Raw genomic sequence first — 14204 nt, forward strand, 5'->3', positions numbered from 1 at the left:
GTAGTATATCATAATCATTCTAAAATCAGATCTGTTCTCCTGAATCTTAGAAGTAGTGAGTATTTCATAATCATTCTAAAATCAGATCTGTTCTCCTAAATCTTAGAAGCAGTGACTATTTCATAATCATTCTATAATCGGATCTATTCTCATGAACCTAAGAAGTAGTGACTGTTTTACAATCATATTATAATCAGATCTATTCTCCTGAACCTTGGAAGAAATGACTGTTTCATAATCATTCTCTGATCAGATCTGTTCTCTTGAACCTTAGAAGTAGTGACTGTTTCACAATCATACTATAATCAGATCTGTTCTTCTGAACCTTAGAAGTAGTGACTGTTTCACAATCATTATAAAATCAGATCTGTTCTCATGAACTCAGAATTAGTTACTGTTTCACAATCATACTATAATCAGATCTGTTCTCCTGAACCTTAGAAGCAGTGACTATTTCATAATCATTCTACAATCACATCTGTTTTTCTGAACCATAGAAGTAGTGACTGTTTCACAATCATTATATAATCAGATCTGTTCTTCTGAACCCTAGAAGTAGTGACTGTTTCACAATCATTCTATAATCAGATCTGTTCTTCTGGATTTTAGAAATAGTGAGTATTTTACAATCATTTTTTAATCAGACCTGTTCTCCTAAATCTTAGAAGCAGTGACTATTTCATAATCATTCTATAATCGGATCTATTCTCCTGAATTTTAGAAGTAGTGACTGTTTCATAATCTTTCTATAATCAGATCTGTTCTCCTGAACCTCAGAAGTAGTGTGTGTTTCACAATCATTGTATTATCAGATTTGTTCTCCTGAACCTTAGAAGTAGTGAGTGTTTCACAATCATGCTATAATCAGATCTGTTCTCCTGAACCTTAGAAGTAGTGGGTGTTTCACAATCATTCTATAATCAGATCTGTTCTCGTGAACCTTAGAAGTAGTGAGTGTTTCACAATGATTCTATAATCAGATCTGTTCTCCTGAATCTTAAAGGTAGTGACTTTTTCACAATCATTCTATAATCAGATGTGTTCTCCTGAACCTTAGAAGTAGTGAGTGTTTCACAATGATTCTATAATCAGATCTGTTCTCCTGAATCTTAGAAGTAGTGACTGTTTCACAATCATTCTATATTCAGATCTGTTCTTCTGGATTTTAGAAGTAGTGACTGTTTCACAATCATTCTATAATCAGATCTGTTCTTCTGAACCTTAGAAGTAGTGACTGTTTCACGATCATTCTATAATCAAATCTGTTCTTCTAGATTTTAGAAGTAGTGACTGTTTCACAATCATTCTATAATCAGATCTGTTCTTCTGAACATTAGAAGTAGTGACTGTTTCACGATCATTCTATAATCAAATCTGTTCTTCTGAATCTTAGAAGTAGTGACTATTTCATAATCATTGTATAATCAGATCTATTCTCCTGAATTTTAGAAGTAGTGACTGTTTCATAATCATTCTAAAATCAGATCTGTTCTCTTAAATCTTAGAAGCAGCGACTATTTCATAATCATTGTATAATCAGATCTATTCTCCTGAATTTTAGAAGTAGTGACTGTTTCATAATCATTCTATAATCAGATCTGTTCTCCTAAATTTTAGAAGCAGTGACTATTTCATAATCATTCTATAATCGGAACTATTCTCCTGAATTTTAGAAGTAGTGACTGTTTCATAATCATTCTATAATCAGATCTGTTCTCCTGAACCTTAGAAGTAGTCAGTATTTCACAATCACTCTATAATCAGATCTGTCCTCTTGAACCTTGGAAGTAGTGACTGTTTCACAATCATTCTATAATCAGATCTGTTCTTCTGAACCCTAGAAGTAGTGACTGTTTCTCATTCACTCTGTAATCAGATCTGTTCCCCTGAACCTCAGAAGTAGTGACTGTTTCACAATCATATTATAATCAGATCTATTCTCCTGAACCTTGGAAGAAATGACTGTTTCATAATCATTCTATAATCAGATCTGTTCTGAACCTCAGAAGTAGTGTGTGTTTCACAATCATTGTATAATCAGATTTGTTCTCCTGATCCTTAGAAGTAGTGACTGTTTTACAATCATCCTATAATCAGATCTGTTCTTCTGAATCTTAGAAGTAGTGACTGTTTTACAATCATTCTATAATAAGATCTGTTCTCCTGAACCTTAGAAGTAGTGACTGTTTTACAATCATTCTATAATCAGATCTGTTCTCCTGAACCTTATAAGTAGTGACTGTTTTACAATCATCCTATAATCAGATCTGTTCTTCTGAATCTTAGAAGTAGTGACTGTTTCACAATCATCCTATAATCAGATCTGTTCTCCCGAACCTTAGAAGTAGTGACTGTTTTACAATCATTCTATAATCAGATCTGTTCTGAACCTTAGAAGTAGTGACTGTTTTACAATCATTCTATAATCTGATCTGTTCTCCCGAACCTTAGAAGTAGTGACTGTTTTACAATCATTCTATAATCAGATCTATTCTGAACCTTAGAAGTAGTGAGTGTTTAACAATCATTCTATAATCAGATCTGTTCTTCTGAACCTTAGAAGTAGTGAATGTTTCACAATCATTCTATAATCAGATCTGTTCTGAACCTTAGAAGTAGTGACTGTTTTACAATCATTCTATAATCAGATCTGTTCTCCTGGACCTTAGAAGAAGTGACTGTTTTACAATCATTCTAAAATCAGATCTGTTCTCCTGAACCTTAGATGAAGTGTCTGTTTCATAATCATTCTCTAATCAGATATGTTCTCCTAAACCTTTGAAGTGTCTGTTTCATAATCATTCGCTAATCAGATCTATTCTCCTGAACCTCAGAAGCAGTGACAGTTTCATAATCATTCTATAATCAGATCTGTTCTCCTGAACCTCAGAAGTAGCTACTGTTTCACAATCATGATATAATCAGATCTGTTCTCCTGAACCTTAGAAGCAGTGACTATTTCATAATCATTCTACAATCACATCTGTTTTTCTGAACCATAGAAGTCGTGACTGTTTCACAATCATTATATAATCAGATCTGTTCTCCTGAACCTTAGAAGTAGTGAGTGTTTCACAATCATGCTATAATCAGATCTGTTCTCCTGAACCTTACAAGTAGTGAGTGTTTCACAATCATTCTATAATCAGATCTGTTCTCGTGAACCTTAGAAGTAGTGAGTGTTTCACAATGATTCTATAATCAGATCTGTTCTCCTGAATCTTAAATTTAGTGACTGTTTCACAATCATTCTATAATCAGATCTGTTCTCCTGAACCTTAGAAGTAGTGAGTGTTTCACGATCATTCTATAATCAAATCTGTTCTTCTGGATTTTAGAAGTAGTGACTGTTTCACAATCATTCTATAATCAGATCTGTTCATCTGAACCTTAGAAGTAGTGACTGTTTCACGATCATTCTATAATCAAATCTGTTCTTCTGAATCTTAGAAGTAGTGACTATATCATAATCATTGTATAATCAGATCTATTCTCCTGAATTTTAGAAGTAGTGACGGTTTCACAATCATTCTAAAATCAGATCTGTTCTCCTAAATCTTAGAAGCAGTGACTATTTCATAATCATTGTATAATCAGATCTATTCTCCTGAATTTAAGAAGTAGTGACTGTTTCATAATCATTCTATAATCAGATCTGTTCTCTTGAACCTTGGAAGTAGTGACTGTTTCACAATCATTCTATAATCAGATCTGTTCTTCTGAACCCAAGAAGTAGTGACTGTATCTCATTCACTCTGTAATCAGATCTGTTCCCCTGAACCTCAGAAGTAGTGACTGTTTCACAATCATATTATAATCAGATCTATTCTCCTTAACCTTGGAAGAAATGACTGTTTCATAATCATTCTATAATCAGATCTGTTCTGAACCTTAGAAGTAGTGTGTGTTTCACAATCATTGTATAATCAGATCTATTCTCCTGAACCTCAGAAGCAGTGACAGTTTCATTATCATTCTATAATCAGATCTGTTCTCCTGAACCTCAGAAGTAGCTACTGTTTCACAATCATGATATAATCAGATCTGTTCTCCTGAACCTTAGAAGCAGTGACTATTTCATAATCATTCTACAATCACATCTGTTTTTCTGAACCATAGAAGTAGTGACTGTTTCACAATCATTATATAATCAGATCTGTTCTCCTGAACCTTAGAAGTAGTGAGTGTTTCACAATCATGCTATAATCAGATCTGTTCTCCTGAACCTTAGAAGTAGTGAGTGTTTCACAATCATTCTATAATCAGATCTGTTCTCGTGAACCTTAGAAGTAGTGAGTGTTTCACAATGATTCTATATTCAGATTTGTTTTTCTGGATTTTAGAAGTAGTGACTGTTTCACAATCATTCTATAATCAGATCTGTTCTTCTGAATATTAGAAGTAGTGACTGTTTCACGATCATTCTATAATCAAATCTGTTCTTCTGGATTTTAGAAGTAGTGACTGTTTCACAATCATTCTATAATCAGATCTGTTCTTCTGAACCTTAGAAGTAGTGAGTGTTTCACGATCATTCTATAATCAAATCTGTTCTTCTGAATCTTAGAAGTAGTGACTATTTCATAATCATTGTATAATCAGATCTATTCTCCTGAATTTTAGAAGTAGTGACTGTCTCATAATCATTCTAAAATCAGATCTGTTCTCCTAAGTCTTAGAATCATTGACTATTTCATAATCATTCTATAATCAGATCTGTTCTCCTAAATTTTAGAAGCAGTGACTATTTCATAATCATTCTATAATCGGATCTATTCTCCTGAATTTTAGAAGTAGTGACTGTTTCATAATCATTCTATAATCAGATCTGTTCTCCTGAACCTTAGAAGTAGTGAGTATTTCACAATCACTCTATAATCAGATCTGTTCTCTTGAACCTTGGAAGTAGTGACTGTTTCACAATCATTCTATAATCAGATCTGTTCTTCTGAACCCTAGAAGTAGTGACTGTTTCTCATTCACTCTGTAATCAGATCTGTTCCCCTGAACCTCAGAAGTAGTGACTGTTTCACAATCATATTATAATCAGATCTATTCTCCTGAACTTTGGAAGAAATGACTGTTTCATAATCATTCTATAATCAGATCTGTTCTGAACCTTAGAAGTAGTGTGTGTTTCACAATCATTGTATAATCAGATTTGTTCTCCTGAACCTTAGAAGTAGTGACTGTTTTACAATCATCCTATAATCAGATCTGTTCTTCTGAATCTTAGAAGTAGTGACTGTTTTACAATCATTCTATAATCAGATCTGTTCTCCCGAACCTTAGAAGTAGTGACTGTTTTACAATCATTCTATAATCACATCTATTCTGAACCTTAGAAGTAGTGAGTGTTTTACAATCATTCTATAATCAGATCGGTTCTTCTGAACCTTGGAAGTAGTGACTGTTTCACAATCATTCTATAATCAGATCTGTTCTTCTGAATCTTAGAAGTAGTTACTGTTTTACTATAATTCTTTAGTCAGATTTGTTCTCCCGAACCTTAGTAGTAGTGACTGTTTCACAATCATTCTATAATCAGATCTGTTCTGAACCTTAGAAGTAGTGACTGTTTCACAATCATTCTATAATCAGATCTGTTCTCCTGAACTTTAGATGTAGTGACTGTTTTACAATAATTCTATATTCAGATTTGTTCTCCTGAACCTTAGAAGTAGTGACTGTTTCACAATCATCCTATAATCAGATCTGTTCTCCCAAACCTTAGAAGTAGTGACTGTTTTACAATCATTCTATAATCAGATCTGTTCTCCTAAACCTTAGAAGTAGTGACTGTTTTACAATCATTCTATAATCAGATCTGTTCTCCTGAACCTTAGAAGTAGTGATTGTTTTACAATTATTCTATAATCAGATCTGTTCTCCTGGACCTTAGAAGAAGTGACTGTTTTACAATCATTCTATAATCAGATCTGTTCTCCTGAACCTCAGAAGTAGCTACTGTTTCACAATCATGATATAATCAGATCTGTTCTCCTGAACCTTAGAAGCAGTGACTATTTCATAATCATTCTACAATCAGATCTGTTTTTCTGAACCATAGAAGTAGTGACTGTTTCACAATCATTCTATAATCAGATCTTTTCTTCTGGATTTTAGAAATAGTGACTGTTTCACAATCATTCTATAATCAGATCTGTTCTTATCGATTTTAGAAGAAGTGACTGTTTCACAGTCATTCTATAATCAGATCTGTTCCCCTGAACCTTAGAAATAGTGAGTATTTTACAATCATTCTATAATCAGATCTGTTCTCCTGAACCTTAGAAGTAGTGAGTGTTTCACAATGATTCTATAATCAGATCTGTTCTCCTTAACCTTAGAAGTAGTGAGTGTTTCACAATCATTCTATAATCAGATATGTTTTCGTGAACCTTAGAAATAGTGAGTGTTTCACAATGATTCTATAATCAGATCTGTTCTCCTGAATCTTAAAGGTAGTGAGTGTTTCACAATGATTCTATAATCAGATCTGTTCTCCTGAACCTTAGAAGTAGTGAGTGTTTCACAATGATTCTATAATCAGATCTGTTCTCCTGAATCTTAGAAGTAGTGACTGTTTCACAATCATTCTATATTCAGATCTGTTCTTCTGGATTTTAGAAGTAGTGACTGTTTCACAATCATTCTATAATTAGATCTGTTCTCCTGAACCTCAGAAGTAGCTACTGTTTCACAATCATGATATAATCAGATCTGTTCTCCTGAACCTTAGAAGCAGTGACTATTTCATAATCATTCTACAATCAGATCTGTTTTTCTGAACCATAGAAGTAGTGACTGTTTCACAATCATTCTATAATCAGATCTTTTCTTCTGGATTTTAGAAATAGTGACTGTTTCACAATCATTCTATAATCAGATCTGTTCTTATCGATTTTAGAAGAAGTGACTGTTTCACAGTCATTCTATAATCAGATCTGTTCCCCTGAACCTTAGAAATAGTGAGTATTTTACAATCATTCTATAATCAGATCTGTTCTCCTGAACCTTAGAAGTAGTGAGTGTTTCACAATGATTCTATAATCAGATCTGTTCTCCTTAACCTTAGAAGTAGTGAGTGTTTCACAATCATTCTATAATCAGATATGTTTTCGTGAACCTTAGAAATAGTGAGTGTTTCACAATGATTCTATAATCAGATCTGTTCTCCTGAATCTTAAAGGTAGTGAGTGTTTCACAATGATTCTATAATCAGATCTGTTCTCCTGAACCTTAGAAGTAGTGAGTGTTTCACAATGATTCTATAATCAGATCTGTTCTCCTGAATCTTAGAAGTAGTGACTGTTTCACAATCATTCTATATTCAGATCTGTTCTTCTGGATTTTAGAAGTAGTGACTGTTTCACAATCATTCTATAATCAGATCTGTTCTTCTGAACCTTAGAAGTAGTGAGTGTTTCACAATGATTCTATAATCAGATCTGTTCTCCTGAATCTTAGAAGTAGTGACTGTTTCACAATCATTCTATATTCAGATCTGTTCTTCTGGATTTTAGAAGTAGTGACTGTTTCACAATCATTCTATAATCAGATCTGTTCTTCTGAACCTTAGAAGTAGTGACTGTTTCACGATCATTCTATAATCAAATCTGTTCTTCTGAACCTTAGAAGTAGTGAATATTTCATAATCATTCTGAAATCAGATCTGTTCTCCTAAATCTTAGAAGCAGTGACTATTTCATAATCATTGTCTAATTAGATCTATTCTCCTGAATTTTAGAAGTAGTGACTGTTTCATAATCATTCTATAATCAGATCTGTTCTCCTAAATCTTAGACGCAGTGACTATTTCATAATCATTCTATAATCGGATCTATTCTCCTGAATTTTAGAAGTAGTGACTGTTTCATAATCATTCTATAATCAGATCTGTTCTCCTGAACCTTAGAAGTAGTGAGTATTTCACAATCACTCTATAATCAGATCTGTTCTCCTAAACCTAAGAAGTAGTGACTGTTTTACAATCATATTATAATCAGATCTATTCTCCTGAACCTTGGAAGAAATGACTGTTTCATAATCATTCTCTGATCAGATCTGTTCTCTTGAGCCTTAGAAGTAGTGACTGTTTCACAATCATTCTATAATCGGATTTATTCTCCTGAATTTTAGAAGTAGTGACTGTTTCATAATCATTCTATAATCAGATCTGTTCTCCTGAACCTTAGAAGTAGTGAGTATTTCACAATCACTCTATAATCAGATCTGTTCTCTTGAACCTTGGAAGTAGTGACTGTTTCACAATCATTCTATAATCAGATCTGTTCTTCTGAACCCTAGAAGTAGTGACTGTTTCTCATTCACTCTGTAATCAGATCTGTTCCCCTGAACCTCAGAAGTAGTGACTGTTTCACAATCATATTATAATCAGATCTATTCTCCTGAACTTTGGAAGAAATGACTGTTTCATAATCATTCTATAATCAGATGTGTTCTGAACCTCAGAAGTAGTGTGTGTTTCACAATCATTGTATAATCAGATTTGTTCTCCTGAACCTTAGAAGTAGTGACTGTTTTACAATCATCCTATAATCAGATCTGTTCTTCTGAATCTTAGAAGTAGTGACTGTTTTACAATCATTCTATAATCAGATCTGTTCTCCTGAACCTTAGAAGTAGTGACTGTTTCACAATAATTCTATAATCAGATTTGTTCTCCTGAACCTTAGAAGTAGTGACTGTTTCACAATCATCCTATAATCAGATCTGTTCTCCCAAACCTTAGAAGTAGTGACTGTTTTACAATCATTCTATAATCAGATCTGTTCTCCTAAACATTAGAAGTAGTGACTGTTTTACAATCATTCTATAATCAGATCTGTTCTCCTGAACCTTAGAAGTAGTGACTGTTTTACAATCATTCTATAATCAGATCTGTTCTCCTGAACCTTAGAAGTAGTGACTGTTTTACAGTCATTCTATAATCAGATATGTTCTCCTGAACCTTAGAAGTAGTGACTGTTTTACAATCATCCTATAATCAGATCTGTTCTTCTGAATCTTAGAAGTAGTGACTGTTTCACAACCATCCTATAATCAGATCTGTTCTCCCGAACCTTAGAAGTAGTGACTGTTTTACAATCATTCTATAATCAGATCTGTTCTGAACCTTAGAAGTAGTGACTGTTTTACAATCATTCTATAATCAGATCTGTTCTCCCGAACCTTAGAAGTAGTGACTGTTTTACAATCATTCTATAATCACATCTATTCTGAACCTTAGAAGTAGTGAGTGTTTTACAATCATTCTATAATCAGATCGGTTCTTCTGAACCTTGGAAGTAGTGACTTTTTCACAATCATTCTATAATCAGATCTGTTCTTCTGAATCTTAGAAGTAGTGACTGTTTTACTATAATTCTTTAGTCAGATTTGTTCTCCCGAACCTTAGTAGTAGTGACTGTTTCACAATCATTCTATAATCAGATCTGTTCTGAACATTAGAAGTAGTGACTGTTTCACAATCATTCTATAATCAGATCTGTTCTCCTGAACTTTAGAAGTAGTGACTGTTTTACAATAATTCTATATTCAGATCTGTTCTCCCAAACCTTAGAAGTAGTGACTGTTTTACAATCGTTCTATAATCAGATCTGTTCTCCTGAACCTTAGAAGTAGTGACTGTTTTACAATCATTCTATAATCAGATCTGTTCTCCTGAACCTTAGAAGCAGTGACTGTTTTACAATCATTCTATAATCAGATCTGTTCTCCTGGACCTTAGAAGAAGTGACTGTTTTACAATCATTCTAAAATCAGATCTGTTCTCCTGAACCTTAGAGGAAGTGTCTGTTTCATAATCATTCTCTAATCAGATATGTTCTCCTAAACCTTAGAAGTGTCTGTTTCATAATCATTCTCTAATCAGATCTATTCTCCTGAACCTCAGAAGCAGTGACAGTTTCATAATTATTCTATAATCAGATCTGTTCTCCTGAACCTCAGAAGTAGCTACTGTTTCACAATCATGATATAATCAGATCTGTTCTCCTGAACCTTAGAAACAGTGACTATTTCATAATCATTCTACAATCAGATCTGTTTTTCTGAACCATATAAGTACTGACTGTTTCACAATCATTCTATAATCAGATCTTTTCTTCTGGATTTTAGAAATAGTGACTGTTTCACAATCATTCTATAATCAGATCTGTTCTCATCGATTTTAGAAGAAGTGACTGTTTCACAGTCATTCTATAATCAGATCTGTTCCCCTGAACCTTAGAAATAGTGAGTATTTTACAATCATTCTATAATCAGATCTGTTCTCCTGAACCTTAGAAGTAGTGAGTGTTTCACAATCATTCTATAATCAGATATGTTTTCGTGAACCTTAGAAATAGTGAGTGTTTCACAATGATTCTATAATCAGATCCGTTCTCCTGAATCTTAAAGGTAGTGAGTGTTTCACAATGATTCTATAATCAGATCTGTTCTCCTGAACCTTAGAAGTAGTGAGTGTTTCACAATGATTCTATAATCAGATCTGTTCTCCTGAATCTTAGAAGTAGTGACTGTTTCACAATCATTCTATATTCAGATCTGTTCTTCTGGATTTTAGAAGTAGTGACTGTTTCACAATCACTCTATAATCAGATCTGTTCTCCTAAACCTAAGAAGTAGTGACTGTTTTACAATCATATTATAATCAGATCTATTCTCCTGAACCTTGGAAGAAATGACTGTTTCATAATCATTCTCTGATCAGATCTGTTCTCTTGAGCCTTAGAAGTAGTGACTGTTTCACAATCATTCTATAATCGGATCTATTCTCTTGAATTTTAGAAGTAGTGACTGTTTCATAATCATTCTATAATCAGATCTGTTCTCCTGAACCTTAGAAGTAGTGAGTATTTCACAATCACTCTATAATCAGATCTGTTCTCTTGAACCTTGGAAGTAGTGACTGTTTCACAATCATTCTATAATCAGATCTGTTCTTCTGAACCCTAGAAGTAGTGACTGTTTCTCATTCACTCTGTAATCAGATCTGTTCCCCTGAACCTCAGAAGTAGTGACTGTTTCACAATCATATTATAATCAGATCTATTCTCCTGAACTTTGGAAGAAATGACTGTTTCATAATCATTCTATAATCAGATCTGTTCTGAACCTCAGAAGTAGTGTGTGTTTCACAATCATTGTATAATCAGATTTGTTCTCCTGAACCTTAGAAGTAGTGACTGTTTTACAATCATCCTATAATCAGATCTGTTCTTCTGAATCTTAGAAGTAGTGACTGTTTTACAATCATTCTATAATCAGATCTGTTCTCCTGAACCTTAGAAGTAGTGACTGTTTTACAATCATTCTATAATCAGATATGTTCTCCTGAACCTTAGAAGTAGTGACTGTTTTACAATCATCCTATAATCAGATCTGTTCTTCTGAATCTTAGAAGTAGTGACTGTTTCACAACCATCCTATAATCAGATCTGTTCTCCCGAACCTTAGAAGTAGTGACTGTTTTACAATCATTCTATAATCAGATCTGTTCTGAACCTTAGAAGTAGTGACTGTTTTACAATCATTCTATAATCAGATCTGTTCTCCCGAACCTTAGAAGTAGTGACTGTTTTACTATAATTCTTTAGTCAGATTTGTTCTCCCGAACCTTAGTAGTAGTGACTGTTTCACAATCATTCTATAATCAGATCTGTTCTGAACCTTAGAAGTAGTGACTGTTTCACAATCATTCTATAATCAGATCTGTTCTCCTGAACTTTAGAAGTAGTGACTGTTTTACAATAATTATATATTCAGATTTGTTCTCCTGAACCTTAGAAGTAGTGACTGTTTCACAATCATCCTATAATCAGATCTGTTCTCCCAAACCTTAGAAGTAGTGACTGTTTTACAATCGTTCTATAATCAGATCTGTTCTCCTGAACCTTAGAAGTAGTGACTGTTTTACAATCATTCTATAATCAGATCTGTTCTCCTGAACCTTAGAAGCAGTGACTGTTTTACAATCATTCTATAATCAGATCTGTTCTCCTGGACCTTAGAAGAAGTGACTGTTTTACAATCATTCTAAAATCAGATCTGTTCTCCTGAACCTTAGAGGAAGTGTCTGTTTCATAATCATTCTCTAATCAGATATGTTCTCCTAAACCTTAGAAGTGTCTGTTTCATAATCATTCTCTAATCAGATCTATTCTCCTGAACCTCAGAAGCAGTGACAGTTTCATAATTATTCTATAATCAGATCTGTTCTCCTGAACCTCAGAAGTAGCTACTGTTTCACAATCATGATATAATCAGATCTGTTCTCCTGAACCTTAGAAGCAGTGACTATTTCATAATCATTCTACAATCAGATCTGTTTTTCTGAACCATATAAGTAGTGACTGTTTCACAATCATTCTATAATCAGATCTTTTCTTCTGGATTTTAGAAATAGTGACTGTTTCACAATCATTCTATAATCAGATCTGTTCTCATCGATTTTAGAAGAAGTGACTGTTTCACAGTCATTCTATAATCAGATCTGTTCCCCTGAACCTTAGAAATAGTGAGTATTTTACAATCATTCTATAATCAGATCTGTTCTCCTGAACCTTAGAAGTAGTGAGTGTTTCACAATCATTCTATAATCAGATATGTTTTCGTGAACCTTAGAAATAGTGAGTGTTTCACAATGATTCTATAATCAGATCTGTTCTCCTGAATCTTAAAGGTAGTGAGTGTTTCACAATGATTCTATAATCAGATCTGTTCTCCTGAACCTTAGAAGTAGTGAGTGTTTCACAATGATTCTATAATCAGATCTGTTCTCCTGAATCTTAGAAGTAGTGACTGTTTCACAATCATTCTATATTCAGATCTGTTCTTCTGGATTTTAGAAGTAGTGACTGTTTCACAATCATTCTATAATCAGATCTGTTCTTCTGAACCTTAGAAGTAGTGACTGTTTCACAATCATTCTATATTCAGATCTGTTCTTCTGGATTTTAGAAGTAGTGACTGTTTCACAATCATTCTATAATCAAATCTGTTCTTCTGAATCTTAGAAGTAGTGAATATTTCATAATCATTCTGAAATCAGATCTGTTCTCCTAAATCTTAGAAGCAGTGACTATTTCATAATCATTGTCTAATCAGATCTATTCTCCTGAATTTTAGAAGTAGTGACTGTTTCATAATCATTCTATAATCAGATCTGTTCTCCTAAATCTTAGAAGCAGTGACTATTTCATAATCATTCTATAATCGGATCTATTCTCCTGAATTTTAGAAGTAGTGACTGTTTCATAATCATTCTATAATCAGATCTGTTCTCCTGAACCTTAGAAGTAGTGAGTATTTCACAATCACTCTATAATCAGATCTGTTCTCCTAAACCTAAGAAGTAGTGACTGTTTTACAATCATATTATAATCAGATCTATTCTCCTGAACCTTGGAAGAAATGACTGTTTCATAATCATTCTCTGAACAGATCTGTTCTCTTGAACCTTAGAAGTAATGACTGTTTCACAATCATACTATAATCAGATCTGTTCTTCTGAACCTTAGAAGTAGTGACAGTTTCACAATCATCCTATAAACAGATCTGTTCTCCTGGACCTTAGAAGTAGTGACTGTTTCACAATCATTATAAAATCAGATCTGTTCTCATGAACTCACAATTAGTGACTGTTTCACAATCATACTATAATCAGATCTGTTCTCCTGGACCTTAGAAGAAGTGACTGTTTTACAATCATTCTAAAATCAGATCTGTTCTCCTGAACCTTAAAGGAAGTGTCTGTTTCATAATCATTCTCTAATCAGATATGTTCTCTTACACCTTAGAAGTGTCTGTTTCATAATCATTCTGTAATCCGATCTATTCTCCTGAACCTCAGAAGCAGTAACAGTTTCATAATCATTCTATAATCAGATCTGTTCTCCTGAACCTCAGAAGTAGCTACTGTTTCACAATCATGATATAATCAGATCTGTTCTCCTGAACCTTAGAAGCAGTGACTATTTCATAATCATTCTACAATCACATCTGTTTTTCTGAACCATAGAAGTAGTGACTGTTTTACAATCATTATATAATCAGATCTGTTCTCCTGAACCTTAGAAGTAGTGAATGTTTCACAATCATGCTATAATCAGATCTGTTCTCCTGAAACTTAGAAGTAGTGAGTGTTTCACAATCATTCTATAATCAGATCTGTTCTC

This window comes from Saccoglossus kowalevskii, chromosome 19 (genome assembly GCF_978046115.1).
Source record: "Saccoglossus kowalevskii chromosome 19, keSacKowa6.1, whole genome shotgun sequence".
Classification (NCBI taxonomy): Eukaryota; Metazoa; Hemichordata; class Enteropneusta; family Harrimaniidae; genus Saccoglossus; species Saccoglossus kowalevskii.